We start from the raw sequence: 27,274 nt of genomic DNA on the forward strand, positions 1-27,274 counted from the left end.
GGTGGTGAACAGACTTTGGGTGGCCTGGTCTTAATTGTAACACTTGTGGAGGCCCTGGTCTGGAGTCCAGGGCAAGCCGAGAGGAGCTGGGTGCCCCAGAGAAAGAGGACAATAGAGAGGAGGACGGGAGCAAGAGCAGGAGACCGAGGAGGTTCTTCCCGACAGCCCAGACCTCTTCACCATAGACCTGGAACCAGTCTCCTCCACGCCAAACCCCTCCCACACTGGTCCCCAAACTCCCTGGACCAAGCTATTAGGGTGAATATTTATTCTGCATGCTAGAAGCAGGTTGTAGGTGGGTATAAGCATCAGTTTTACTATAGATACAGGTTTGCTATGATCTGTGACCCACAAAACAGCGTGTTAATGTGTCTTGGGATGGAGCGCCTCTCCTTTTTGGAGATCTCCTCAAAGGCCTCATCCAGGCACTCTTGTATTTTTTTGCACAAGGTTTTTGGGCAGGCCCGACTTCTTGCAGCTTCTACTGTTGCAGACCTTGCTATGCCAGACAACCAAATAGCGATGTGGTGGCATGGGACAGCATTTTAGCAAATATTCCATGCTCCAAGTCACAAAGGATGAGCAGGTCTTCTTTCTCCATATCTGTAGGTTTTAGAAGGGTGATGTTTTCTTTGGCAACTGTGGCAAACTGATTCCTGGGGCGGGGGCTACAGAATCCTGCAAGAAGGCAGGTATACAGGCTGCTGGGGGAATGCTTTCCTGTTTCCAGAGTAAACCCAATTAAGGCAGACAGCTGGGGGCCTCATTAACCCTTAGCCACAGCTGACTCTAATCAGCAATCATGGTCAGCTGAAGCCCTGCATTCCCTATAAAAGGGTCCCCCGACTGGTTGCAGTGGGACGGTTTTGGAAGGTGCACTGAAGAAGTAGAGCAGAGCAAGTGAGAGGGTTACTCCACTGGAGCAGGCGTGGGCCTGCAAGGGGGACTGGCTTTATCCTCCCCATTTGGGACTTGCTTTTGATGAGGATGGCTTGCTAAGTGGAGACACCTGCCTCTGGAAAGACCTGGGCAGATATGGGGTCTCTGAGAGTCTCTGAGGCACAACAGAGAACCACCAGGAAGCGCAGGGACCCACAGGGGCTGACAAGAGAAATTATCACACAATCTACAGAAGCACAAGAGTTTGCATCAGATTTGTTTCCCATGTCTCCTGCCCTTTTACACTTCCCTGGAGCAGCTGGTGGGTGCTCTGTTCCCCTCCCGCCAACATGGGAGTGGGAGAAGCTCCACAGAGCCTGCAACCCATGTCCCTTTCCAACCAGTATTTCTTTTTACTTTACAGGGATCCCCCCACGCAGCTGTCCATGCAACTGTAATGGAACCCTTCTCTACCATTCCCTCTCGCCACACAGCTGCAGGTACTGTGTTCCTTGCTCACTGGGGAGGATTACTCCAGGAATGGCCAAGAAAAATTTTTGCCTTGCCCCAAGACACCTGATGGCTTCCCCTGCTTTTCAGCCCTCTCCCTTCCTTGAAAAGCAGACAACTGCTTATGGCTTACCATGTCCACAAAGAAAATATGCTGGGTACGTGATGGTATATAAGGTGTTGTGAAATGCACGCTTAGAATCCCATCCTTAAGAAGCCTTTAGAGGCCTTGCAGAAGGAAAGCTTCTTGATAATACACACAGAGACTCCATCATTCCATTTGAAAGCACACTGTGCAAATTGTATCTCAGTTTTGACCTTCACTTTCCAGCTGCCATGTCCAACATGGAGACAGGTCAAGAAACAGAAAAAGGTGTAAGTAATACCTCAACCTGCAGCACGTAGAGCAGAACCAATCAGAAAACAGTAAGATGACAAAGGACACTGATCACTTGCATCATCGTACATCTCAGTGGCATCAGAGTCAAGCTGAGTTGCAGCAGAGAATACCTGATTTCCAGAAACAGCACGTGACAAAGCAGAGTGAGGCTGTGGCAAAGCTCATAATGGCAGTGACTGAGCAAAAGGAGGTCCTGCGTGCCCTGATGCAGCTGCACATGGGCTCCCAACAGCACTGCAGGAGCCAATACCTACTGCCCTGAGTCCCCTAGAGAGAGGTGACCCAGCCCGTCATCACAGTCCCTGAATATGGGGAGAAAGGGCAAGGCTAGCCTGCCACTCTAGGCCCAAGGGACACTGCAAAAGGCCATTCAAGCACCTTTGACAATGCTTCTTTTTCCTGCCACTTAAACTTCTCTGTCCCCCAAAACAAAACCATTCCTTCGAGCTCAGTGTGATTTTGTGGCATGCAAGAGTGGTAGGGAACACAAATCATTGTGGGGAACCAGGTGGGTTGGGGGAGGGCTGAAGGCACAGCTACCCACTGCTACACTAACATCTGCAGAAGACATGTGGTACAGGGAACCTGGGTGGGTTTGGGGAAGGGCTGAAAGCACAGCTGCCCACCACATGCATTCTACTTACTACAATGTAACCCCCTCCCACCAAGTAAAAGCATTCATTCATTAAGACAGTATGATTTATTGGCAATATGACAGAAAAATGGATAGGTAGCATGTGTGTCACAGATCATTCATGAAGCTGTTTTAAAGCATCCCTTTCTGCTTCTGCCTCAGTGTGGTTATTAGTGAATGGTTGCGTAGGCAGCTGCAAGTAAGCTCTGCCTACGGCCTCAGCTTTGAAGTTCCACATGGATGGAAAACTCTCCCACCTGGATTCACAAATGTTATGCAAAATGATGCACACTGTAATCAAGGTTGAGACATTAGTTTCAGAAAGGTCCAAATGGATCAACAAGCATCTGAACCACACTTTTAAATGGCAATGGTGCATGCCATCACGATTCTGCACCTGCTGAATCTGTTACTGAAGTTTTCCTGGCTGGGGTCCAGGGTTCCTGTGCAGAGCTTCATAAGAAAGGGAGCAGAGGGTAAACATGGTTGCTCAATAAAACAACAGGCATTTCCACATTGCCAATCGAGATTTTCTGGTCTGAGAATAGTCCCATCCAGGAGCTTTCTGTACAGTCCAGAATTTCAGAAGATATGCACATTGTGAACCCTCACTGACCAGCCAACTCTGATGTTGGTAAAACAACCTTTGTGATCTACCAACCCCTGCAACACAATCACGAAGTACCCCTTTGGGTTTATATACTCAGACGCCATGCGGTTGGGGGGCCAGAATGGGGATGTGCATGCCATCTATTGCCCCATCACAGTCAGAAACCCCTGGGCAGCAAAGCCATCCACTATTGCCTGTACGCCTTCCAGGGTCACAATCTTTGTGAGAACACACCGACAGATTGCATGGGCCACCTGCATGACCACAGATCCTACTGTAGATTTGCCCACCCCGAATTGATTTCCTAGTAACCGGTAACCGTCAGGAGTTGCAAACTTCCACAGATCCTCTCGCTTCTGAACCATTAAAGCCAGCCTCATTCTTGCGCTGTTGCACTTCAGGGCAGGGGCCAGCACATCACAAAGTTCCACAGAAGTGGACTTGCACATGTAAAAGTTCTACACCCACTGCTGGTTGCCCCAGGACTCCAGAATGATGGGGTCCCATCAGTGTGTGCTGGTCTCACGAGTCCAAAACCACTGCTCCACTGCATCCAGGGCAGCCAGCAGCCTTGAGTTCTTGGACCATAGTTGGGAGATTTCCTCTTCAAAACCAGCATCATCTTTATGATATGGAACCACTGAGCTTTGTAATGGAAAGCAAAATTGCATGACAGCTAGTGTGGTTGACGAAACAATGTGTGCTGCAAGTTGAAGCGTTTGGGGACTCATACTTGTGCTGGTAGAGAAAATGCTGCAGGAAATGCTGCAGTCTCCAGTTCATTTTTGTGCAGTTACTGGGTGATCTGAATTCTGAGACAGTACTTTGCACTCTGGGATTCTAACATTAAACACTCACAAAAAACAGGGGCTAAGTCACAATGGGATAGGTACGCACAATGCATTGCTCACACTGTTGAACTTGCATAGGGCAAACAGGACATGGAAACTCGACACAGAAAAACAGTGCATTGAATTTCAAGAAGGTCTGGGAACACAAATTTGATTGCATATGAAAAAGGTCAAAATCAAATTTATTAAAAATCAAATTCATCTCATAATGTAGACACAGTCTAAGCAGGTGGGCTACTGCATTCTGCTCTGCCTGAAGAGACAGTGTGCCCCACACCTACCTCATCAGAAATATCCCCATAGTCCTTCCTCTCCACACCATACCTGCTGCAATGTACTCACTGCTATTTTTAGTGCACTTGATTGCACTGAGCTAGCAAATGCCTATTTACCTGGGTTGAAAAGCACACTCCCAGCTGCAGTGTAAGACATACCCTGAACCATACGTTACTTTATCGTAGGAACCCCATATATTTTTTAGTAGTTTTGCAGATGTCCACAGATCTTCTAGCAAAAAAAAGCGTGAAGACCTCATTTTTTTTCCAGGAAAAAAAACATGCTTTCGAAAGAGAGGTGTCCTCTTGAATGAGCCATGCCTACAAGGCTGTTTTGGCTTTCACAATCAGCTCTTCTGGAATGGAGATCCTGAGCAAGTATGCAAAGGAGGTGAGAGATATTTAAGTCCATGCCTCATTTGCATTTCCCATTGGCTGTATTTGCATGCCCCATATGAAAGGAAGGGGCAGTGTAACCACAGTCTCAGTGAGTCAGCTCTGAAACATGTGGGCAGTAGTAGTACTGTTTCATAAAGCTGTGTGTGAGAAGCAGCCAGAAACATGATAGAAGCAGGCAGAAAATGCAGCAGAAAGCCAGGGACAACAAGAAAAAGGCACTCATATCATGACCCTGAGAAAAAAGCGAAGAGGTTTTTGGGTAGAGTGAAGACTAAAAGCGTTTAAGACCGTTTGGTTCCTAGTGTGTTGAAGAAAATTGGACTTCATGTATACAGTAAGGTCTCAGAGTATGTGAACTCAGTATGTAACCTCACTCTTATGCGTCCGACCCCGATTCCTATTGTAAACTGTCTACCACGATTTCCAGTTCTTCTTAAGTCGCTCCCCCTGCCCTGGGCTCAACCTCCCCCAGCTCCGTATGGCCTCAGAGCAGCTCCTCTCCCACCCCTCAGCTCCACTCACCCTGCGCACGCCCACGCCTGGCTCTGGCTTACCACCACTCTCACATGGCTCTAGCTCACCCCCTGACCCGGTTTAAACTGCCTGCAAGCAGCCCTGATTCAAGCCACCGCCCCCCCCCCCGCAGCCCCGCACGGCTCCAGTACAACCCCCCCTGCCAGCTCACAAGCCACCCATCTCCCTCCCCCTGCGCCTCCGGTGCAACTCCCTTGCTGGCTCACAAGCCACTTGCTTGCTTCACTCCCCCTGCGGCTCCGGTGCAACCCCCAGCTCACAAGCCACTCGCTTGCCCCCCGCCCCACCCATGCCCTGCACAGCTCTGCTGCAAATCCCCCTGGCTCACAAGCCGCTCACTCACCTCTCCCTCCCGCTCCACGTGGGTCTGCTCCAACCACCCCTCCCCGCCGGCTCACAAGCTGCCCACCCGCCTCCCCACCCCCGTGGCTCTAGTGCAACCCCTCAGCTCACAAGCCACCCGCCCGCCTGCCCAGCCAGCCACCCCAACCCCACATGGCTCCGCTGCAGCCCCCTGCCAGCTCACCACCAACACACGGCTCTGGTTCCGGCTCAACTCCTCGCCCCCCTGCAGCCCAGCTCACCACCCGTGCTCAATCCACCCCTCACCCCCCTGCAGTCCTAACCCACCCCAGGCTTAACCCTCCCCAACTGCAGCCCCCAGCCTAGGACTTACCTTTCTGCTGCTTCCCTGGCTGCAGAACGTGTTCTGCCTGTGAAAAAGCCGGACCCCATTTACGTGAAATCCGGGTTACAGGAGGGTATGTGGAATGGAACCCTCGCGTATTCTGAGACCTTACTGTACTGCATATAAGAAGAACTGCACTTCATTGTCAACTTCTCCAGTTAGAAATAGAAACAACGTGCAGAACGCCAAATACAGGCTAACTGCTCAAGTGAAAGAGAGTAGCAATATTAAATGAGAATAATTATATCAGCAATATAGTAACCTATACAGAGAAGTGTATTTATAATAACCAGTGTCACGATACAGTGAATTATATTACACAAATTAAATAATTATATGTATTAACAATTTTCAGCTATTAAAAAGGTCACATCTTTCAAAATAAGAATGTTTTCAGCAAATTCTAACAACCATGGTTATAAAAGGTGATGGACCTACACTTTCAATATAAAGCAGATGACCTTGAAGCAAGCAGGCCCACTATTTTTGGAGCTACTTGTAGCGATAAGCTTATTTGTCTTGCTTTCATGAAGATGGGTCAGGGAACAGTCAAGTCATCCTGTTAACCAGATCGTCTCTGGAACTTGTTCCAGAACACCATCTGCTTCTGTCAGACAGGTTGAACTTTTAATAAATACTAAGTAAGATACTTAGGAACCACGTATTAGATACTCTTCTAAATTTTTACATAATATAAAATAAGATAAAGACAATTCTGTCAAACAGTAGTTTTCTGTAAAAATAAGATTTATAAAACCACAAAATTTAAAAATATTTTTCCGTACCTAATGTACTTTGGATTTCTTTTTCATAAAAATGTTTACGGAAAGAGAGCTTAACATTTTCCGTTCTACTTTTGTATAAAAAAAAAAAGACCCTAACCAGCCTTTTTCTGGCTGTTATACTGATGGTTGGTTTTGAGTTTGTATTTAATTTTTATACTTAATTATAGGGTTGCTAACCATACTCCTATTAGGACATTAGTTATGCATTCAGATGATTTTCTCTTGTTATTTTTTGTTCTTTGTAAAATAAAGACATCCAAAAAACCTAATGCTTTTAAATCAACTTTTGAGCATTACATGAGGTCATTTTTCAGGATGAAAACACTTCATGACCCCCCACCCTCAACCAGTACATATGTGTTCCATCAATATATTCCAAGAGCAAAAGCGTTCCATGGCCAATTTAGTTTGGGAAACACTGGTCAAGCAGTATTACCAACACTGCCACCACCTACAGGACTCAGACATTTAGGGGTGTAAAGCGAAGTTACTCACTTGGTAATGATGGTTCTTCGAGATGTGCCCCAGTGGGTGCTCCACGTCACGTGTTGGACCTGCCCTAGTAGCGCAGTTTGGAGATTTTCAAGCCACAGTTAGTCAGACCACGCACATGTGGGAGCGTGCCGGACTCTCTGCACACTTTTAGTCACGTGCCTAATTTGGTTCAAGACAGTGCCTCAAAAACTGCCCTAAGAGCACCTGAAAAACAAAGCAAAACTCCAAAGAGGGGAGAAATGGGTGTGTAGTGGAGCACCCACGGGGACACATCTCGAAGAACCATTGTTACTACTCTATGGGCTCTGGGGGAGCAGTGAGCACTGCCTCAAAAAGTTCTCTTGAAGAGGAGAATCTGTGCCTCTTTGGAGGTGGAGATGCGGAATGTCTATATGAGGGACGTAACTCTGGAGATCTGTCCCTTGATCTAAGACAATAATATCTATGACAATCTTTGTGATGACATGAGCGTGTGTAATAGTAAATATGTGATCCCAGTGAAGAGGATCAGGAACGTGAATGCCACCTATAGGTATGGTGGTGGAAGAAGTAAGGTAAGTGGGACCTACTTGATGACAGAGGAGGAGATTGGCGTGATTGATGTGAAGCAGGTGATGAAGGCCTGAGCCAAGGAGGAGGAGGGTCTGAGGAAGGGAGATGGAGGTATAAGAAACAGTGGTGGAAGCGTCAGAGGCCGTTCTGGTACAATTGGTTCTGGGGGAGAATTAGGAGATGATAGCGATGACATGATAACCAAGTCAGGAGAAGGAGACTACAGTGGTGTGTTTTAGTCTGCACCTTCCTAGCTGGTTGAACTACGTGACTGTCAGAGGCCAAAATGTACAGTACCAATGGAAACAGTGCTGACATAGGTGGCACCGTACCCGGTGATGTAGGCCTCAGTATAGAATCTATTGGTGCCGTTTGTTTCAACACTGCTGGTGCCAGCCTTGGTTCCAATGTTCTCTGTGTGGGATCCGTAAGTACAGAGGTGTTTGGTACCATGGGCCTATCCACCACATCCTCCAGCTCCAACGCTGTTTTTGGTGCTGGAGATGATTGTCCTTGTGCTGCAGTTTCCTGTGCTGATCATTTTGAGACATGCAAATTCCTTGGATCCAAGGTGTGCCTGTGCACCTGGGGTATAGCTGCTGACTTCTGCTCCTTAGGCCGTTTGTCTCCTTTATATGTAGAGGGATCACTGCTTTCAGGTAACACCGGCAAGGATCAAGTAGGAGATGATCTCTTTCCTATGGCCAGATGAAGAAAAGGAAGCTGCTTTGCAGTTCTGAGGTAGTGACGAACCCTCAGGGGGTGTCAGCTCAGAGGTCGTAGGCTGCAGAGCCTTATCGAATAGAATCACCTTTAGCCTCATCTCTCTCTTCTGGCTCTTGCTGTAAGATTAGAGCAGTGGGGACATTTCTGAGGCATATGGGCCTCCCCCCAGGCAGCAAATATGCTTGTTGTGGCCATCAGAAGCCAGCATGCCTTCGCACCATGAATCACACTTTTTAAAACCTGCTGCAGGCATTTTTCTCCACCCCGCCCCCGCTTTTTTGTATGCGCAACAAACAGTATTTAACTGCTGAAGGTAGTCCGTCATGTCCGACGATGACATCTTGAGTTTGCACAGGCTCATCGGTTGTGGACTCGCATGTGGCTGAGGAGTTCAAGCTTTGAACGGCATGGGCATTCACAGTGGGGGCAAAGGAACTGTCCTGGCTCTGCTGGCGTGGCTGCTGCTGTTGCTTTCTTCCTCTCACGAGCATCAATGAGGCGTACGCATCGCTGCTCTTCAAAGTTGTCACAGGCGTGTCATACGAGAGCACACCAGCCTCTTTGGTCTTTTGCATGCTGCTCTAGCTGATCTGGTTTTAACCAGAGTGAGCAATGTTGGCCTTCACGCAGTCTTTATACCTCTTGCAAGGCCTACCTTGATTCCTTTTGCCCTGGGAGAGTTCACCATAGAGGAGTTGCTAAGGGATTCTGGACTCCTTCATTCGTATGACATGCCCTGTCCAGCAAAGCTGGGCTTTCAGAGTCATGGCTTCAATGCTTGTGGTTCCTGCTCTGCCTAGGACTTCCAGGTTCATAACTGTCCTGCCATCGAGTGTGGAAGCGCTCCAGCAGTTTTATGTTTTCTGTACAAGGTCCAGATTTCACAGCCATAAAGGAGATTGGTCAGGACTACAGCCTTGTTCACCTTCAGTTTAGTGGACTGTCAGATATTGTGCTAATTCAACACTCGTGCTCTCAGGTGTCCCAGTGCCCGGCTGGCCTGGCAGATTCTGGCATTGATTTCTTTCTCAAGGGAGCCATCATTGGCTATCATGCTGCCAAGGTACTTGAACTCCTCTACTGTTTTTAACTCCGTTACTTCAATAAAGATTGCAGCAGGGAGAGCAGCAGATCCTGGAGCAGGTTGAAACAGTCCCTCGGTCTTTCCTAGGCTGATGGTCAAACCAAAGAGGCGAGTGGCATCAGCAAACTTGTTGACGGTGAACTGGAGATCAGATTCCTTGTGTGCCATAAGTGCACGGTCGTCAGCAAAAAGGGCTTCCAGGATGAGCCTCTCAAGCATCTTGGTTTTAGCATTCAGACAACAAAGGTCGAAAAGTGACCCATCAAGTCTGCATTCTACGTAGACTCCATGGTCCAGGTCCCTAACGGAGTGGCTGATGCCGCACGTGAAAAAGAGGTTGAAAAACACTGGGGCCAGCAAGCACCCTTGCTTCACACCATTGGATATCTCAAATGGATCCGAGGACTCGCCATTTGAAAGAACAAAGCCAGTCATGTCATCGTGGAACAGGCGTATGAAGTTAACAAATCTTCTCAAGCAGCCACGTTTTGACAGGATAATCCACAGGGCTTCTCTATTGATGGTGTCAAATGCCTTGATCAGGTCTATAAAGACGGCATATAGATCCAAGTTCTGCTCTATGCACTCTTCCTGTACCTGACGAACAGCAAAGATCATGTCAATGGTGCTGCGCCCTGGGCAAAAACCACACTGTACCTCTGGTAGGTTCTCCCCTCAGATGCTTGTGACCAGATGGTCCCGCTTTGTTGCCCTTGTTCTTGAAGAGCGAGATGATTGTGGCACCCTTAAAGTCTTTGGGCATGTCGTCTTCTCAGATGCTGATCAAGATGTTGTGAAATGCTTCAAGTGACACCGGTCCTGTCACTTTGAAAATTTCAGCATGGATACCGTCCATCCCAGGGGCTTTGCCAGACCTGGTCTGGCTGATTGCCTTTTTGACCTCATCCATTGTAGAGGGCAGGTCAAGACTGTCTATTGGGGGTTTCTGAGGGATATGGTCTAGGGCCACAGGGCTGAAAATGGAGGGTCTGTTGAGAAGGTTGCTGAAGAGCTCTCTCCACCTATTGTTGATGCTGTTCTTCTCCCTCTGAAGATCATGCCATCTGCAGACAGGAGAGGTGTAGTAGTTGGCTTGTCAAGGTCTGCATATAGCTTTGACAGCACTGAAGAACATCTTGAAGTCCAATACTACGCTGACACCAAGAACTCCATCAGCTTTACTCTCCCACCACTCATCTTGCATTTTGCGAAGTGCCGTTTGCGCCCAGCTCTGAAGGTGTTTTAAACGATCACGTTTGGAGATTGAGGACTGATCGTTTTGCCATAGCAGAAATGCGTTCTGTTTTTCCTCTAAGATCTTCATGATGGCTTCATCATTTTCATCAAACCAGTCTTGGTGAACTCTCTTTTTCAGTCCTACTGTTTACTTGGCTGACTCCGTCACCAGGGTTTTGAAATGGTCCCACTTTTGTGTGGAGTCTCCAGTCAGAGGTCCATGGGACGTCAGCACTTCCTCAAGGCAGGCTGCTAATTTCTCACGATGACCAGTATGTTGCAGCTTCCCGATGTTGAAGGAGGGTCTGACAACCTTGAGCTTCTTGCGGTGCAGTGGTGTGATGTGCAGCATAAGGACGAGTCTATGATCAGTGCAGCACTCAGCTCCCCCCATGGCTCTGGTGATCTTAACATCTCGAATGTCCCACCTGCAACTGATGACAATCAGGTGCCACTGTTTTGATCTCAGATGCATCCACATGGTCTTGTGTATATTGGCTTGCCTGAAGAGAGCGTTGGTAATCGTCAGGTCGTTTTCTGCACAGAAGCTCAGCAGAAGGCGGCCATTTGCATTCATGTTCCCAACACCACCATGCCCCAGCACCCCCTTCCAGGTCCTACAGTCCTTGCCGACCCTGGCGCTGAAGTCACCCAACAGGAGAAGCTTGTCACTAGGAGGAGTTGTTTTCAGAAGATGGTCAAGGTCCTCATAGAAACTTTCTTTTGCTTTGTCGCTGCTAGTCAGTATGGGGGGGTAAGTGCTGATGACTGTAACGTGGCAAGAGGTGTTGAGGGGGAAACAGAGCTTGATCAGACGCTCACTGATGCAAGTTGGTAGGTCAGAAAGCTGGTGCAGAAGTGATGTCTTGATGGCAAGTCCCACTCCGTGGATTCTATCTTCATTTTCTGGCCTGCCTTTCCAGAAGAAGGCGTAAACTCCTTTTGGTTTGCAGATGGATCCTTCCTCTGCCAATCTGGTCTCACTCAGGGTGGTTATGTTAATGTTATAACATGCCAGGTCTTTTGCTATGAGGGCTGTTCTTCTCTCAGGCCTCACAGCATTCTCCCTGTCCAAGAGGGTGCCAACGTTCCATGCTGCAAATATCATCTCTCTTTCCACTGTTTTTTGACCGCTGTGAGGGTAAAACTGCCAGCTGTGGCATGCTGGCCATTTTGGTTGGGACAAGCAATTTTTGGGACACCTTTCCTAGTCCCCTCCCTGATTTTCAGGGTGAGCAGTGCTGTTCCTAAGAAGGCCTGCTCAGTCACCTGGGATGCTGCCGAACAACTCTGTCATCCTGGGATCAGAGCCGAGCAGCCAAAGTCCACAGGCCGCCTACATGCAGGCTTGGAGCTACGACTCCCAGTGGTCACCTCCACCTATCACTTTGCCCCTCCGCCAACGCCATAGGACTTTGATGTAGACAGAAGTGATGAGAATGCGCAAAGAACCTGTGTGAGAGAACGTTTAAAGTGGAAAAGCTGTTGCACAGGGGCAGTTCCACTCTCTCAACCTCAGAAGCCTGGTTCCAGTGGTACGAAAAATCGTCATGGCTGGGACTTCCTAGGCTGCAGTGGATGGCCATGCTGTCTTTGGTGCCTTGTCATGACCTTCGCTCTCCACAGAGCGTTGCAGAACCGCCTTCCTGGTCGTTGGATCTTGCTGTTGATCTCATCTGCCCCGTCCGCCGGGGCCAACTTTGCATGCTGGGATAGGTAATTCCCTATCTCACCGCAGGTTTCATACTTGCTGGCTACCCTCACCTTGTTTAGCCCACCTGTTGAAGTGGTAGTTAACAGTCAACAAGAACAACTCCTTAGTAACTTGTAGATAACTTTTAACTTGTTAATAAATCCTCCTTTTTCTCCCTTTTTTAAAAACTATATAGAATAAAAACTCGCAAAAATGTTGAAAAAAGGTAAAGAAACTATTAATAGAGAAGTTTAACTTTTCTTTCAGGTGTGCATTGGCACACAAGTGAAGTCCATCAGCAGCTGCTGGTGGCTGAGAAGAACTGGCTTGTACTGGATTGCACACATGACTAAAAGTGTGCAAGAGCCCGGCGTGCTCCTGCATGTGTGGTCCGACTAACTACGGCTTGAAAATCGCCAAACTGCGGTGCTTGGGTGGGTCCGACACCTGATGTGGAGCACCCACGGGGACCACTAGAAGAAAAAATTACAGCTACATAACAGCACAGAACACTAACAGCCAGGACTTGTGGCTGTAAACAAACTTCATGGGACTACAGGAAACTTGGCCACACCTATGGTAAGTGTGATGTGGCTAACTAAAATCATGCTGGATTACGGATGTGGAGTGCTGGATAAGAGGCTGAATCTGTAGAACATTCTCCTTATAAATTGGCCAAGAATAAATCATTCACTATAATTAGGCTCAAAAGTTACAATTCACCTTTTTTGTTGCCATCTGTTTGGGCTAGTTTTCCCTCCCGAAGCTGCTTGCCTCTAGAAGTCTGGGGAATACTACGCTGGGGTCTCAGGAGTAATGTTAAGCCTGTGCACCTTTTTATTTTATATAAAACCAGAGTAATATGACCCAGTATAACTAGGAATTTAGAGGCTGAACAGTTGAATCTCTCATTGTATAAAAAGTCACCCTGTCACAGTTTGAAACAAATTTTGGAAGTGTTATAAGAAGGTGTGGTATCAAAGCTGTCTCTTATGCAAACAAATAAAAAGATACCAGTGCATCGGTCAGTAACAGATTCCTCACCTTCAATACAGAATAAAATTCTGTTAATACTGTCATAAAAGAGCTATTAGAGGGGTCCAGAGGCTGACAATAAGAACTATTTGATATATGATACAACTCCCAAGCGAATAGACCAAGTATGGGGGTTGTTAATTTAAAAAGAGGACAAAAAAAAAAGATAAATTGCATATAAAGCAAGGAATATGAAATTAAAATCAGAAAACTCCAAATACAAAAGCAAAAGACATTCAACTAAAATGAAACGTAAGAAAGTGCTTTGCATTGGTTAAAACACGTACATAGTTAACTCACAGAATGTATTTTTTCCAAGATATTGTTCAAGCAAGTAGCCCAGAAGTATTCAAAAATACATATAGCTATCATAAGTACAATCACATTTAATTTAAAATAGAAAAAATGAGGCTATAAAACCTCTTACTTCAGGGCATAAGTTAAACTTCTAACAAAATGGTTTAGGATGAAATATTCCCTAAAAACAGATGATTCCATAATACTTGCACCTTTCTCTGAAACATCTTACACTGACTAAGATTAACCAGTACCAGAGGGGTAGCCCTGTTAGTCTGCATCTGTAGCAGCAACTAAGGGTCCTGTGGCACCTTACAGACTAACAGAAAAGTTTAGAGCATGAGCTTTCGTGAGTTAACTCACTTCTTCAGATGCTGCTTCAGACCAGCATCTGAAGAAGTGAGTTAACTCATGAAAGCTCATGCTCTAAACTTTTCTGTTAGTCTATAAGGTGCCACAGGACCCTTCGTTGTGCTAAGATTAACCAGGGCACTAGATTAGTCTGCTCAAGAGAGAAAACTGTTTTGCAATTCTACTTCTCTGATGATGTTATGCAGGATTAATACTCCTGAGGTCTAATTTACCTATGTTGATTCATGCAAACATCTGCAGCAAGTTGAAATTTTATTTTATGTTTAAAAAAACAACACCTTGGACACGCATGTAGGATGACTTGAAGATTCTGCCCTATTTTAAGTAGAAACCAAACCTTGGTACAGAAGTACTCTTTCCCATGTCACTATCATTTGTCAGTTCCTTTTAGGAGCAGGCAAAAACAGCTTCAACAACATCCAAAAATAAAAAAAGGAAAAAAAAATATCCCTCTCCACACCACAATATTTTTAAATGCAAAAAGGAGCTATTTCTGAAAAGGAAGAGGCACCCTCAGGAAGTAACCCGATCACTTCATCATTTAAAACTCAAAACTCTACAGGAAAGCAGAAACAGCACAAATTTTCTCTTTTCCAACAATATCACCTATACTGGGTTCTCACCAAGGGAACACACCAGCAACTGTTACTGAAAGCTGGAATATGTAAGACATTGTGACACCCTGGCACACACGCACGCACAAACAAAAACCTACCACTCCAGGCAGAAGAAAGTTTTGATTCTATGCTTTGGGTGCAATCTCAAATCTGAAACTCAGTCACGAAACCTAATACACCTATCCCTCGATTTACGAACATCCAATTTATAAATTTCCACTACAACGAGCCATGTAAATGTCTACCTGTTTTTCAATTTATGAACACTATTTTCGCTTACAACAAAGAACCAATCTTTGTGAGAGTACCCATGGTACAGCCAATGCTCTGCTGGCAGCTCCATTTTAAATTTATGAATTATCATCTTACAAACAGTTTTCATTGAACCAATTACGTTTGCAAATCAAGGGATAGGTGTACATGCAGTATGGTTAAAGAATATATTGAACATGGCAATGTGGTCTATGTATACACATAAATGTGCACGTGTGCCATCCTGCTTGCTGGTAGTACTGTTCATCTCCCCATGGACCAAGCAAACCTTAACATGATCTTCTACTTCTAGAATAGCCTTGTCAAAGTAGACAGAGCAGATATTAGAATTAAGACTCCAAAAGTGAAGACATGCAGCCCAAGTCTGGGAACCATTGAACACCGTCAAAAAAAGTCTAGTTAGCTCAACTACTCATTATAGTTTTTGGAATTAGAGGTTAGGCCCTACCCCAGGTGGTTTCCATTATATAGACAGGGTTTAGTCTGGTTCAATGGCTCTTAGCACCTCCACTATAAAAACTGTACCAGCACCCCTGACGCAATGCTTATGGAGCTGTACCTGACTGAGAATTGATACGACAAGGGAGAAAGACCTTTTGTGTTTGAGATTAATTTGATAAACAATCGAAACTAGGGTCTTTGCCTGACAGAAAATACCTTTAATACCATCAAAAGGAGACAAGAGAACTTTACAAGGTCAATGTGGATCTGTTAAAACAGCAAAGCCTACCAAAAGCACCAGGAAGTTGGTATATGGAAGTGTCTATCATGAATAAGGAAAGAAAGCCTTACCAATCAGGTCAATACTCCTGGACAGAGATACTACTTTTTAAAAGAAGCTTTCAGTCTCTGTGCGGAGGAAATCATCAGGCAAGGAATTTACAGATTCTTGGATTCTAAGGCCAACAGAGGCCACTGTAATTTAGTCTGAATTCCTGTATAGTAGTGGTTTTCCACCAGCGTGCCATGAAATTGTGTCAATCTCCTCTCACCACTGCTCTTTGCAGAGACAACTCCCGGGGGCTTGGGGCGGGGGCGACGATTTATGACTAGCAAGGCTGTCCGAGTCCCAGCTGGTGTGGGGTTTTGTCAGTTTAACCCTCAGAGTGGCTCTCTGCAGAGCTGCTGTGACTCCAAAAGAGCCCATTCACACCAGTAAGCAGCTGAAATGATGCTTCCTGGTCCTGAACGGGCTGGTGGGGAGCTCGCTCCCAATCTACCATGCTGTGGCAAGGAAGGAGAAAGGGTGAAAGTCTACTGGGCCTGGGACATGGTCTAAAATAACTACTGGCATATCTCTTTTAGAGAAACATCCAGTCTTGATTTTGCAGTTATGAAGAATCCACCACAACCTTTGGTAAATTGTTCCAGTGCTTAATTCTTCCGTTAAAAATTAAATCTTACTTCCAATCTGAATTTGCCTATGCCAAGTTTACCAAGCAATCCAGACCATTGTCTCTTCATTGAGACCATTATCTCTTCTGTGACCAGTTCTTTTCATTATCTATCATTTTCCCAAATCGGCAAGTTTTTAGTATCTGATTTTGTTTTCTTCCATATTATTAATAAAAATGTTAAACAGCATATATCAAAACACTGATCCCTGCAGAACTCCACTTGAAATGCACCCAATACAATTATTTCCTCTTACAATAACATTGTGAGAGCTATACGATAACCACCTTTTAATCCAGGTATTGTGTGCATTTTAGTTTTTTGGTTTTTTTTTAAATCAAAATGTCTTAGGGTACTAAATCAAATTCCTTACAGAAGTCTATTACATCAAAACTTACTTTTGTCAGTTAAACTTGTAAGCTCATAAAAAGGATATCAAGTTGGCTTAACAGGATCTGTTTTCTCTAAACCCATGTTGACGGGCATTGGTTATATTATCCTCCTTTAATTCTACGTTAAGTGAGTCCTGTATCACCCACTCTATTGTCTTGCCTGGACTCTATATCAGGCTGCCAGGCACATAATTACAGGTCTTTCTTTAACCCTTTTTACAATTTTTGAGTTGACTAACCTTGCAAAATCCTTACTTTCAACTTGACAGCATTTATGTTACTTATCTGTATTTACTGTGATACTCTTTGAATGACCAATCTGATCAATTTCAAAAGTTCAGGAAATATTCTAGACACCAGGAGCAAAATTCCTATTGATTTTGAGGGAAATCTAAAAAAAGAGGAACAAATGGAGCCTCTGCCACATCTTTAAACATCCCTGCAATTGTCCACAGATCAAACTGGTTGATGGCAATAAATAATATTTTCCAAGCTAACACCTCTGCTGATCCTCGCAATATTGTTTAATATGTGGACAACCTGCATGCCTTATCTCCTAGGCCAAATAATGGGAAAAAGGTAGTGCACACAGAGCCTGAGGCGGGTGGAGGGGTGGTGAGTGAGCACAAAGAACCCCTGGTCAGGGGAGACTGGAGGCACACACAGCCTCCGGCATTTGTGGGGAAAACAGGAATGGAAGGCGTGAGGGTGCACATGAAGCTGTTGGCATGGTGGAGAACAGGAGGCATATGGAACTCCTATCAAGGGAAGAACCGGGGGAGCTGGGGAGTTTCAGGTAGTTCCTCAAACAGAAGATGAAGGAAAGCACTAGGAAGCTTGTGGGGTGGAATGGAGGATATGGAAAGCGCCCCCCCACCCCACCGGTGCCATGCAACATTTAAGAATGTTATAGCCTCAATAACATTTTCCAGGATGCTGGTCCTAAATTTTTATATAGGATTACTCTGGAAGTAAGCACTAGTACTGAGTAAGTAAAATTAGGTTTGCATTTCATTCTAAGGCGAGCCAGGAAATTCCACACGAAGACCAAAAGGTCACTTGTAACAAACCTCAAAAGAAGGGCACTGTGACAGGAGTTAGGGGAACAGTATCAGCATAGGCTTTACAGTCCTGTGACAAAATACATTTAAGGTACAGGCTGAAAATATAACTTATTCCAAGATCACACCAAATATAGTGTTTCAGCTCTTAAGTATACATTTAATCATGACAAATATACAACTCTCTGAAACAAGAGTTGCAACTTTGTTCAGATGCCAATTATTCTAAGCAATCAGCTGACAATCCACGTCATTGGGTTTGACTGACAAATACGATAAATATGAACCAACTTCGCATGAAACACTAATCAAAAACATGGTAAACTTAACCTTCAGCCTTGACAACATTTCCTAAGCGTACCTTCTATGCCTCACTGGGAGGTTATAACAGTTTTGTGTGTAAGTTGTTGGATGCAAGCCTTCTCACTATGTATGATTGCTGCCTTTAACACCTTCAGACTGAATTACTGCAAACATTCTACATGGGGTTATGCCTTCAAACATGGGTTCTCGAACTTCACTGCACTGAAAACACCCTTCTGACAAAAATTACTTCACAACCCCAGCAGGGGGACTGAAGTCTGAGCTGCTCCCATCATGTCTCACTACCTCAAATGGAGGCTTGGGCAAATCCCAAATCCCACCCTTCTGGGCAGAAAGGCAAAAGCTGAAGTTCAAGGGCTTCAACCCCAGACAGGGGAGATGCAACCTGAGCCTTCCACTCAAGGTTGAAGCCCTCATGCTTTGGCCCTGGGAAGTGGGATTCAGGCTTCCTCTAAGCCTCAGAAAGTCCAAACAGTCCTGATGATCTGATTCAAAAGAGAGCTGTGACCCATTTTGGGGTCTTGTGTCACCTTAAAGCAGTCCGAAAACTTAAAACGGAAGCACCAATCAAGGGCTGCTGCATTGCGCATTAAGGGTATGTCTACACAGCAAAGTTACTTTGAAATAACAGGTGTTATTTCAAAATAACTTTGTGGACACCTACACAATGTAACCACTATGTCTAAATAATTTTGAAATAGCAGACAGATTATTTTGAATCTGGTAAACCTTATTGTACGAGGAATAGTGCCTATTCTGAAACAGGTATTTTGGAATAGGGGATGTGTAGGCAGAGAATAAGGGCTACTGGAAAATAAGATATTCTGGAATAGTTTATTCCAAAATAATTCTGCTGTGTAGACATGGTATTTCAGATCAGAACACTTGGAAGAACAAACAGGCTCTATTGTGTCTAGACACAGTATTTTGAAATAAGTTTTGCTTATTCCAGGGCTTCCCCGTAGTGTAGGTGCATTATTCTGTAATATCTTGTTTTGGAACAACAACTCCAGAATAAGATATTCCAGAATAAACTTGCTGTGTAGACATATTCTACGTATGGATGTTAAAATAGTTAACCCATTAAATAACATCCTTAACAGAGTGCTATAAGTTAACCAGTTAGCTTCTTCCCAAATGGGTAAGACTTACTGGTTTCAGTTAACTGGTAGGCACTGGACCATTTTCAGTAGCCTTTATCTTTCTAACATTACAGATCTCTCATCTGCAACCAAAACCAAACCTGGACGCCAGCAAAACCCCTACACTCTCCCGCCACAGAACCATTTTTACAATCCTTCCCCACAGTGATTTTGATTAAGACTCTTTTATCCAAACACTTATTTCTTTACAGCTTACCACACTGTACATAAATGTTACTCTACACTTTTACCTTGATTTCTTAACCTCCTGGAAAGCTCATATTGTCCAATATCTATATTCCAGTCATAACTGCTATTTCACCAAGCTTCATTTACCCTTATAATAACCAGCGTCACATCCTGCACCAGTAGTTCTACAGTCACTCACATTAGAAGTTTAAGCACTTCAGCTGACTCATTCTTAGCCTACATGAGTAACAATATCAAAGTTAATACCTTTACATGCTTACATATCTATTTGCTCACAGAATACTATTAAAATAAAAAGCAAGGAAAAAAAACTAGTGAAGTCAACCAACCAAAAAAAAAAAAGACTTTGCTTTCCCCCCACTATCTAGATTCCTCCCTTCCTCTGACAATTTCAATTATTGTTACATAAAGATCATCAAAGTCTTAAGTCTCTAGTATAGAGCACTCATTCATATAATTTTGCCTGAACACTGCAGAAAGACAGTCTACAGCCAACATAACCTCATTTACATCAACAGGCCAACATAAAATCACACGCAGAACTCAATATAATTAAATGTGTTAAAGACAGGCAGTTCCTGAATCAATGAATCAAAATAAGCATGATCAGAATCATAGCTGAATGTTGACTGATGTTCTGTGTATTCCTGATATTTAAGGATGTACTTTTAGTTACAGCTTAAAACTGCTTCTAAGAGAAACTTTCAGGAAAAAGGAAATACCGAATATAAACACACAAAACAATTTAAAAGAACACCGATTAATATCTTTTGTATTATGGTTCATTTTTATACTAAATTTTTACTGTAAAATCAGTAAAAAACAACACATTGTAAGTTTATAATCTGTACTACAGAAAATATACAAAAGAAGAGCTTAACATCAAGCTTCACATCTTGTACCTCCGTGGAAACCAAATCTGCAGCTCCAGGGAATCATCTAATGATTCCAGGAAATAGGAAACATGGAAGTTTAAATATTTAACGTGAAGTTGGTGTAGTTTGGAACAAGATGTTAAGAAACAATAACTGGAATTTTGTCCATTAGATTACAAGTTCTTCACAGCAAGATGGTATTTTCCAACACCCATCACTTTGTGTGTACTGCCAGATCACAAACACAAGTCTTCTTTTGATGGACAACATTAAGATTCAAGGCCCTGATCCAAAGCCTAATGGGGAGTTTTTCTGCTGAATTCAACTGAAGTTGAATTAGGTCTAAGGAATCAGACTTAGTAATATCCACATATGAATACAAAAATCCACATACTGAATATAATCACTATCTAGTAAAAAGGGATATTTAAAAGGCATATATCCCGATGGTGTCTAAGCACATAGGCTAGAGAAGAAAGACTCTTAAGAGGTTTATGGAAAAGAACATTAAAGGAATATCAGACAGACAGACAACGCTAATTTGTACAGGTGGCAAATCTACCATGAACAAAATCTCTGCATTCAAAAGAGCAGATTTTCAGTATAAAAAAAATTAATATTTTGTGAAACACAGTAGTAGTGTGAGCTGTAGTCATGATAGCCATACAAGACTAAACTTCATTATGCAAAACATGTCTACCCACTAAAGAGAGAGTAGATATTAATATTCCATTTTTCATTGATAATTCTGCTTCAGAATTTAAATAGTGCCAACAAAATTCAATTACACAACACAATTTAAAATCATTTTTATTGATCAAAACCTTATATATTTTCAATTTCTAATAAAATATCTTCTAATGTTTACAGTTAAATTATTAAAAAAGGGGAATTAACTGTAGTAGGTGAATTAAACTGATTATTTCAGGGAAACCTGGGAAAATTTTCAAATATGCCTAAGTGAAAATTACTGGAGATTATGTTCCTATTACTTAAGATGCTTGACAAATAAATCACCACCTAAATTACTCTGGCTGATTTAGTCTACCACATTTATTAAGCTTGACCTGAAAAGTCAAAATACGAAAACATCTTTATACAGAAAAACAGCCTTTATCTCAAAAGCTTCTGATTGAAGCTCATGGATTCAACACATTTTTATATAAATGTTTTACGATATTACACCAAAATTTAGGCCTTAGCATAATTTGCATTACAATTCAGATTTCAATGGAAAACATTTTGAAAGAGGTCTGCCTTTTAGAAAGTGTGGCACACCCACCCTCAAAAAAAAAAAAGACCCCATTAAAATGTCTGAAATTGCATATAGTACATTGAAGAGCCGAAAAATTACTACACGTAGAACCTTCTCTAGTCAGATGCCCTCTTGCTCTGCAACATCTGTAATCTGACATGATTTTTTAGTCAGGTGAATGATTATCACAGGAGTGGCCAAGTTTCCCTTGGTCCCACAAAGTTTGTTTACACTCAGCCTCCAGTCTGTGTTCTGAGCGGCTATTTAGCTATAATTTACTCCTAAATGGCTAAAAGTCCAGTAAGGAGTGGAACTGTTGCTAATTCTGCCAGACAACACTGACCTCCTGTCATCTGGCAAATGCTCTCATTCACCATGGTCAGGCCTCAAGGGCGCCAAAGTAGAGAGGTTCAACCTGTAGTCACTTTTGAAAACCTTGGTTGGTGTTGCCAGTGCAGGAGTAACCAAGATGTAACAGTACAATCAGCAGAAACTTATCAAATATTGTAACAAATGAATTATAAAAGATTGCAGTGTTCCATTTTCATAAATGTTAAAAAAAATTTCATGTCCAAGACTATGTGATGCTTTCCAATAAGCAGGCCAGTAAGATCACTGTTCAAGGAAGATATATTGAACTGGAATGTTTTTTTCAAAGCAATCAGCTATGTAAGAGACACATCTGATTATCGAGTTCAGGACAAATTCACACCAAAGGAGGCAAAACATTATATGGTCCTAGTTACACTGCTCAAGACTGTGAAAAACTTCAAGGCCTGTACAATGTAGGAAGATAGACCAACATATAGACAAAGCTAGGTTTGATGGAAGAATCCACTATCCACATTCCACTATGGTCCAACAGAGATACACCACCCATAACTGTGCCATTGTAGGATACGCATACACTATATCAAGACCAGTAAAATCAAGCAACTGTAATGCATTCCTGAAGATCTTTGATTACTACTCCTGCTCTTATCACACCAGAAGTGATTTACAAGGATTTAAACAAAAGATTGCCTAGGACAACGGCCATGTCTACACTAGCCCCAAACTTCGAAATGGCCATGTAAATGACCTTTTCGACGTTTACTAATGAAGCGCTGAAATACATATTCAGCTCCTCATCAGCATGCGGGCGGCTGCGGCACTTCAAAATTGACGCAGCTCGCCGCCGCACGGCTCATCCTGACGGGGCTCCTTTTCGAAAGGACTCTGCCTACTTCAAAGTCCCCTTATTCCCATCTGCTCATTGGAATAAGGGGACTTTGAAGTAGGTGGGGTCCTTTCGAAAAGAAGCCCCATCAGGACAAGCCGCGTCAATTTCGAAGTGCCATGGCCACCCACATGCTAATGAGGCATTGAATATGTATTTCAGCGCTTCATTAGTAAACTTCGAAATGGACATTTACATGGACATTTCGAAGTTTGGGGCTAGTGTAGACATAGCCAACATTACATAACAAGACAATAAACACGGAATCATGCTTTTAGTTGAGGTGAAATTAGAAATTAAAAAAACATGTTTTGAGAGCACTCAACAAGATAACCAAAATCTTGAGGAAATATCCTCAGTGGCCCTTCAACAAACTGATTTTTCACTTTACAACAAAATATGCTATCTTTTAAATCATATATTATTCTTTCAGTGCACTCAACAGAACTTAAGGATTTACTTAGAGTTTTAATTTTAAGCCTGTGTGACTTGAAAAATTCACATAAACATGCACAAAACACTGTATGTAGGCCCTGGTTTAGCAATTACAAAATATATTTAGAAATAAACTGCTCATTACCTGGACAGTGTTTTTCAACAGCACATCATAGAAGGCCCTCTATTTCACAAGCACCATCTAATATGAAATGCAACCTTTATTTCTACCATAAAACTCAAAACTATTTTAACTCACACTTTGAAAATACATTTAGATGACCTATTCTAAAGTAAAATTGGATACTGCAATTTCTCTGACACATTATATCCAAAACATTGAGCACACTTGAACAGCTCTACCCAAAACAGACACTTTCAGCTTTCTAGTAAAGTCAGCAAGACTTCTCTTACTGTTTCTAAAGTAAGCCCTCTGGGACGGGGACAGCCCTCCTTGTTGCTTGTATATACGCTGCCTAGCCTGATTCCTCGATCAGAGTTCCTAAACCTTACTATTAACAGTCTCATCAGTGTATATCACTAATATTTAAGCATTAGTCAGACCCATACCTCTTTCGGGAACACTAAGTGTGCTGGCTTCCAAGCCACTTTAACTTAATCCTGCAAAGCTCCATAAATCACTACAGAGCAATCTCTTTAGTACATGAACACTCCAAACGCTGGCTTGCCAATAGATGGTGAAGAGTAAATGTAGTCCCTTATTAGAATAAATATACTCAGAAAATAAGACAGCACTCATCAGGAGTCCTTATTAATACAACTTTAAGGCCCCAAACTTGCAATATGTGCACCAGCGAGTAAGCCCCGTGTGGGCAGAAGCCGCACCCTCAGGCCCTTAACCCGTACGGGGAGGGGGACGGATGCACAAATTAGAAGGCTGTCCCCCATAAAGACCAACGCACTCCCCGACCTCGCAGACACGGGCGGGGAGCGGCTCACGCCGCGGGGACCCGAACAAAGTTGACGCGGAAGGCGGGGTGAAGAAGCAAAGTGCGCAGAGCGCCTGCCCCCATCTCCCGGGCAGTCAGAGGCGTAGCGTGAGTTGGGGCCACAGCGCCCCCCCCGGGGGTTAGATCACACGGTGGGATAGAGGTGGACTCACCTTCCTACTCCTACCTCCACCACCGCCGCCGTCGCCAGCCGCACGCCACGGACGCGCCCGGCCCGGAGACACCAGAGACAGCCCCGACTCGCTCACACCGCGGAGCTGCGCAGCCGCCGCAACCACATACCAGGAGACAAACACCTCATCGCCGCGCCCGATCCGTCCCCGCCCCCCAGCGGTGGCCCCGCCCCAGCGGCCGCACGCACAGCACGCACAAGCTCCTCCCACTTTCGGCATCTACGCGGCCTCATTGGCTAGCGGGCCGGTAGCTTGAGGAAGGGGGGAAGTGCTTCCACCCTCACCCTGCGCTTGCTGCTGGGGTGGCTGAGGGTTGGGTGGTTGCCGCTGAAGGGAAGGGGGAATCACGAGGACGAAGGGACGCGGCGGGGGGCGCTCTGTCTGGCCAGCCTCCGCCCACAGTTACGGCCGGGAGCTCCTTTCCCACGAGCGGCCGTGGCTCCTATTCACCGAAACGGCGGCTCTCAAAACGCCCTCGTCGTAAGCGCCCCTCCCGCCTTGCTCTTGCAGCGCCTGTGCCCCTCTCTTCGACCACCCGCTGCTGCTTCGGGCCGGGCCAGCGGCTGGACCCGTCCTCTGCGCAGCCTCTCGCGCTGGCTGCACGCATCCCACTCCGGCAGACCTTTGCTCCTGGTGCCTGTGTCGTGGCCAGTGGAGCTGCTCGAGGTGCCAGAATAACCACACGCTGGTTTTCACGGCTGATTGTGAGAGACTCTTGCACAAGGTTGTCTTTTTTTCTTGACACGCAGGCATAGCTCATCATTCTTGTAAAACAGTCCCGCCCAAGCAGTGATGAGACAAAAGGTCAAAACTTTGTTGCCAGACCTGTGGCACCCAGAAGGATGGGGATGCTGCTAAGAGAAGATGGCCATCAGAGAAAGGAGGCACTAGATTATAAGCCACCGAGGACCTACCAGCATTGCAAACAGGCACTATGGTGAGGATCCAGCTGTTAGAGAAACACCAGAAAGAAGGGACTAGTGGAGTTACAAGGCTTACAGAGGCACCCAGGTTATACAAGTGATTATGCAAGAGGGACAAATGATTCATTTAAAAAAAACAAAAAAACAGGAGACAGGTGCTAATGGCTGCAATACTCAGATCATTGTAGAACAGAGAGGAGAACCTCACAGAGAGGGAAAGAGGACTCTTCTGAGAGGGAGTTTTGCTACAGTCAAAAGACAGGGAGATGGAGATGGGTCAGTCTTACTGTGGTCACCTGTTGAGACCTGATTATCTCAAAGACTACATAATCAGTGAAGACGAGACTCCACTTTGGCCATGTGCCACAATTCCTGTCCAAATACACACTGGGTGAGTGTCTAGGCATTGATAGACTTTTAAAATTTTTATATTAAAATATTTTTTAAAAGGAGAAAATGTATTATGATCAATGGATCTTTAATCAGAGAGCTAAGTTCCTTGGAAGAACTTCCTTGTAGATAACATACCAAAGTCCAGGCAGCAACTGACCCACATAGACAAAGCAGTCCACAGGATTAAAGCCATGTGTTCAGCTTTACTAACGAAACACTCCTGTTTTCTCCTCCATTTACTGATGTTTTGAACAGTTTCCTGCCTCCACAAGATCTGGGACTTCAGGGTCACATTATCTTAATATTTTCAAGGCTAGGGTAGTGATTAAGAACATAGGAATGGCCATACTGGGTCAGACCAAAGGTCCATCTAGTCCAGTATCCTGTCTGCCGACAGTAGCCAATGCCAGGTGCCCCAGAGGAGGTGAACCGAAGACAATGATCAAGCAATTTGTCTCCTGCCATCTATCTCCCACCTTCGACAAAAGGCTAGTCACCATACCTTACCCCTTGCTAATAGCCATCTATGGACCTAACCTCCAAATATTTATCGAGCTCTTTTTTAAACTCTGTTAGAGTCCTGGCCTTCACAGCGTCCTCTAGTAAGGAGTTCCACAGGTTGACTGTGCGCTGTGTGAAGAAAAACTTTCTTTTATTAGTTTTGAACCTGCTACCCATTAATTTCATTTGGTGTCCTCTAGTTCTTATATTATGGGAACAAGTAAATAACTTTTCTGTATTCACTTTCTCTACACCATTCATGATTTTATATACCTCTATCATATCGCCCCTCAGTCTCCTCTTTTCTAGACTGAAAAGTCCCAGTCTCTCTAGCCCCTCCTCCTATGGACCGGTTCCAAACCCTTAATCATTTTAGTTGCCCTTTTCTGAACCTTTTTTAACACCAATATATCTTTTTTGAGGTCAGGAAACCACATCTGCATGCAGTACTCAAGATGTGGGCGTACCATAGTTTTATATAGGGGAAGTAAGATATTCTTCATCTTATTTTCTATCGCTTTTTTAATTATTCCTAACATCCTATTTGCTTTACTCACTGCTGCTGCACACTGCATGGATGTTTTCAGAGAACTATCCACTATAATTCCAAGATCCCTTTCCTGATCTGTTGTAGCTAAATTTGCCCCCATCATATTGTATGTATAATTGGGGTTATTTTTCCCAATGTGCATTACCTTACACTTACCCACATTAAATTTCATTTGCCGTTTTGCTGCCCAGTCACTCAGTTTGCTGAGATCTTTTTGAAGTTCTTCACTTTCTGCTTTGGTTTTGACTATCCTGAACAGTTTGGTGTCAGCTGCAAACTTTGCCACCTCACTGCTTACCCCTTTCTCCATTGACCAATAAGTTGAACAAGATTGGTCCCAGGACTGACCCTTGGGGAACGCCACGAGTTACCCTCTTCCATTGTGAAAATTTACCATTTATTCCTACCCTTTGTTTCCTGTCTTTTAACCAGTTCCCAATCCATGAAAGGATCTTTCCTCCTATCCCATGACCACCTAATTTACGTAAGAGCCTTTGGTGAGGGACCGTG

General features: G+C 44.3%; 1 protein-coding gene across 2 annotated transcripts in view; it reads right to left on the reverse strand.

Annotated features, from left to right (window-relative positions):
* The window catches only part of PALS1 (protein associated with LIN7 1, MAGUK p55 family member), a 136,684-nt gene extending 112,159 nt beyond the window's left edge, over positions 1-24,525 (reverse strand). For both annotated transcript variants that reach the window (XM_074997224.1, XM_074997223.1), the window contains exon 1: positions 24,377-24,525. The gene's annotated coding sequence lies outside the window, so the exon portion shown is untranslated. The remainder of the gene's footprint in view (positions 1-24,376) is intronic.
* Positions 24,526-27,274: the final 2,749 nt, after the last annotated feature.

This window comes from Carettochelys insculpta, chromosome 6 (assembly GCF_033958435.1).
Source record: "Carettochelys insculpta isolate YL-2023 chromosome 6, ASM3395843v1, whole genome shotgun sequence".
Lineage (NCBI taxonomy): Eukaryota > Metazoa > Chordata > Testudines > Carettochelyidae > Carettochelys > Carettochelys insculpta.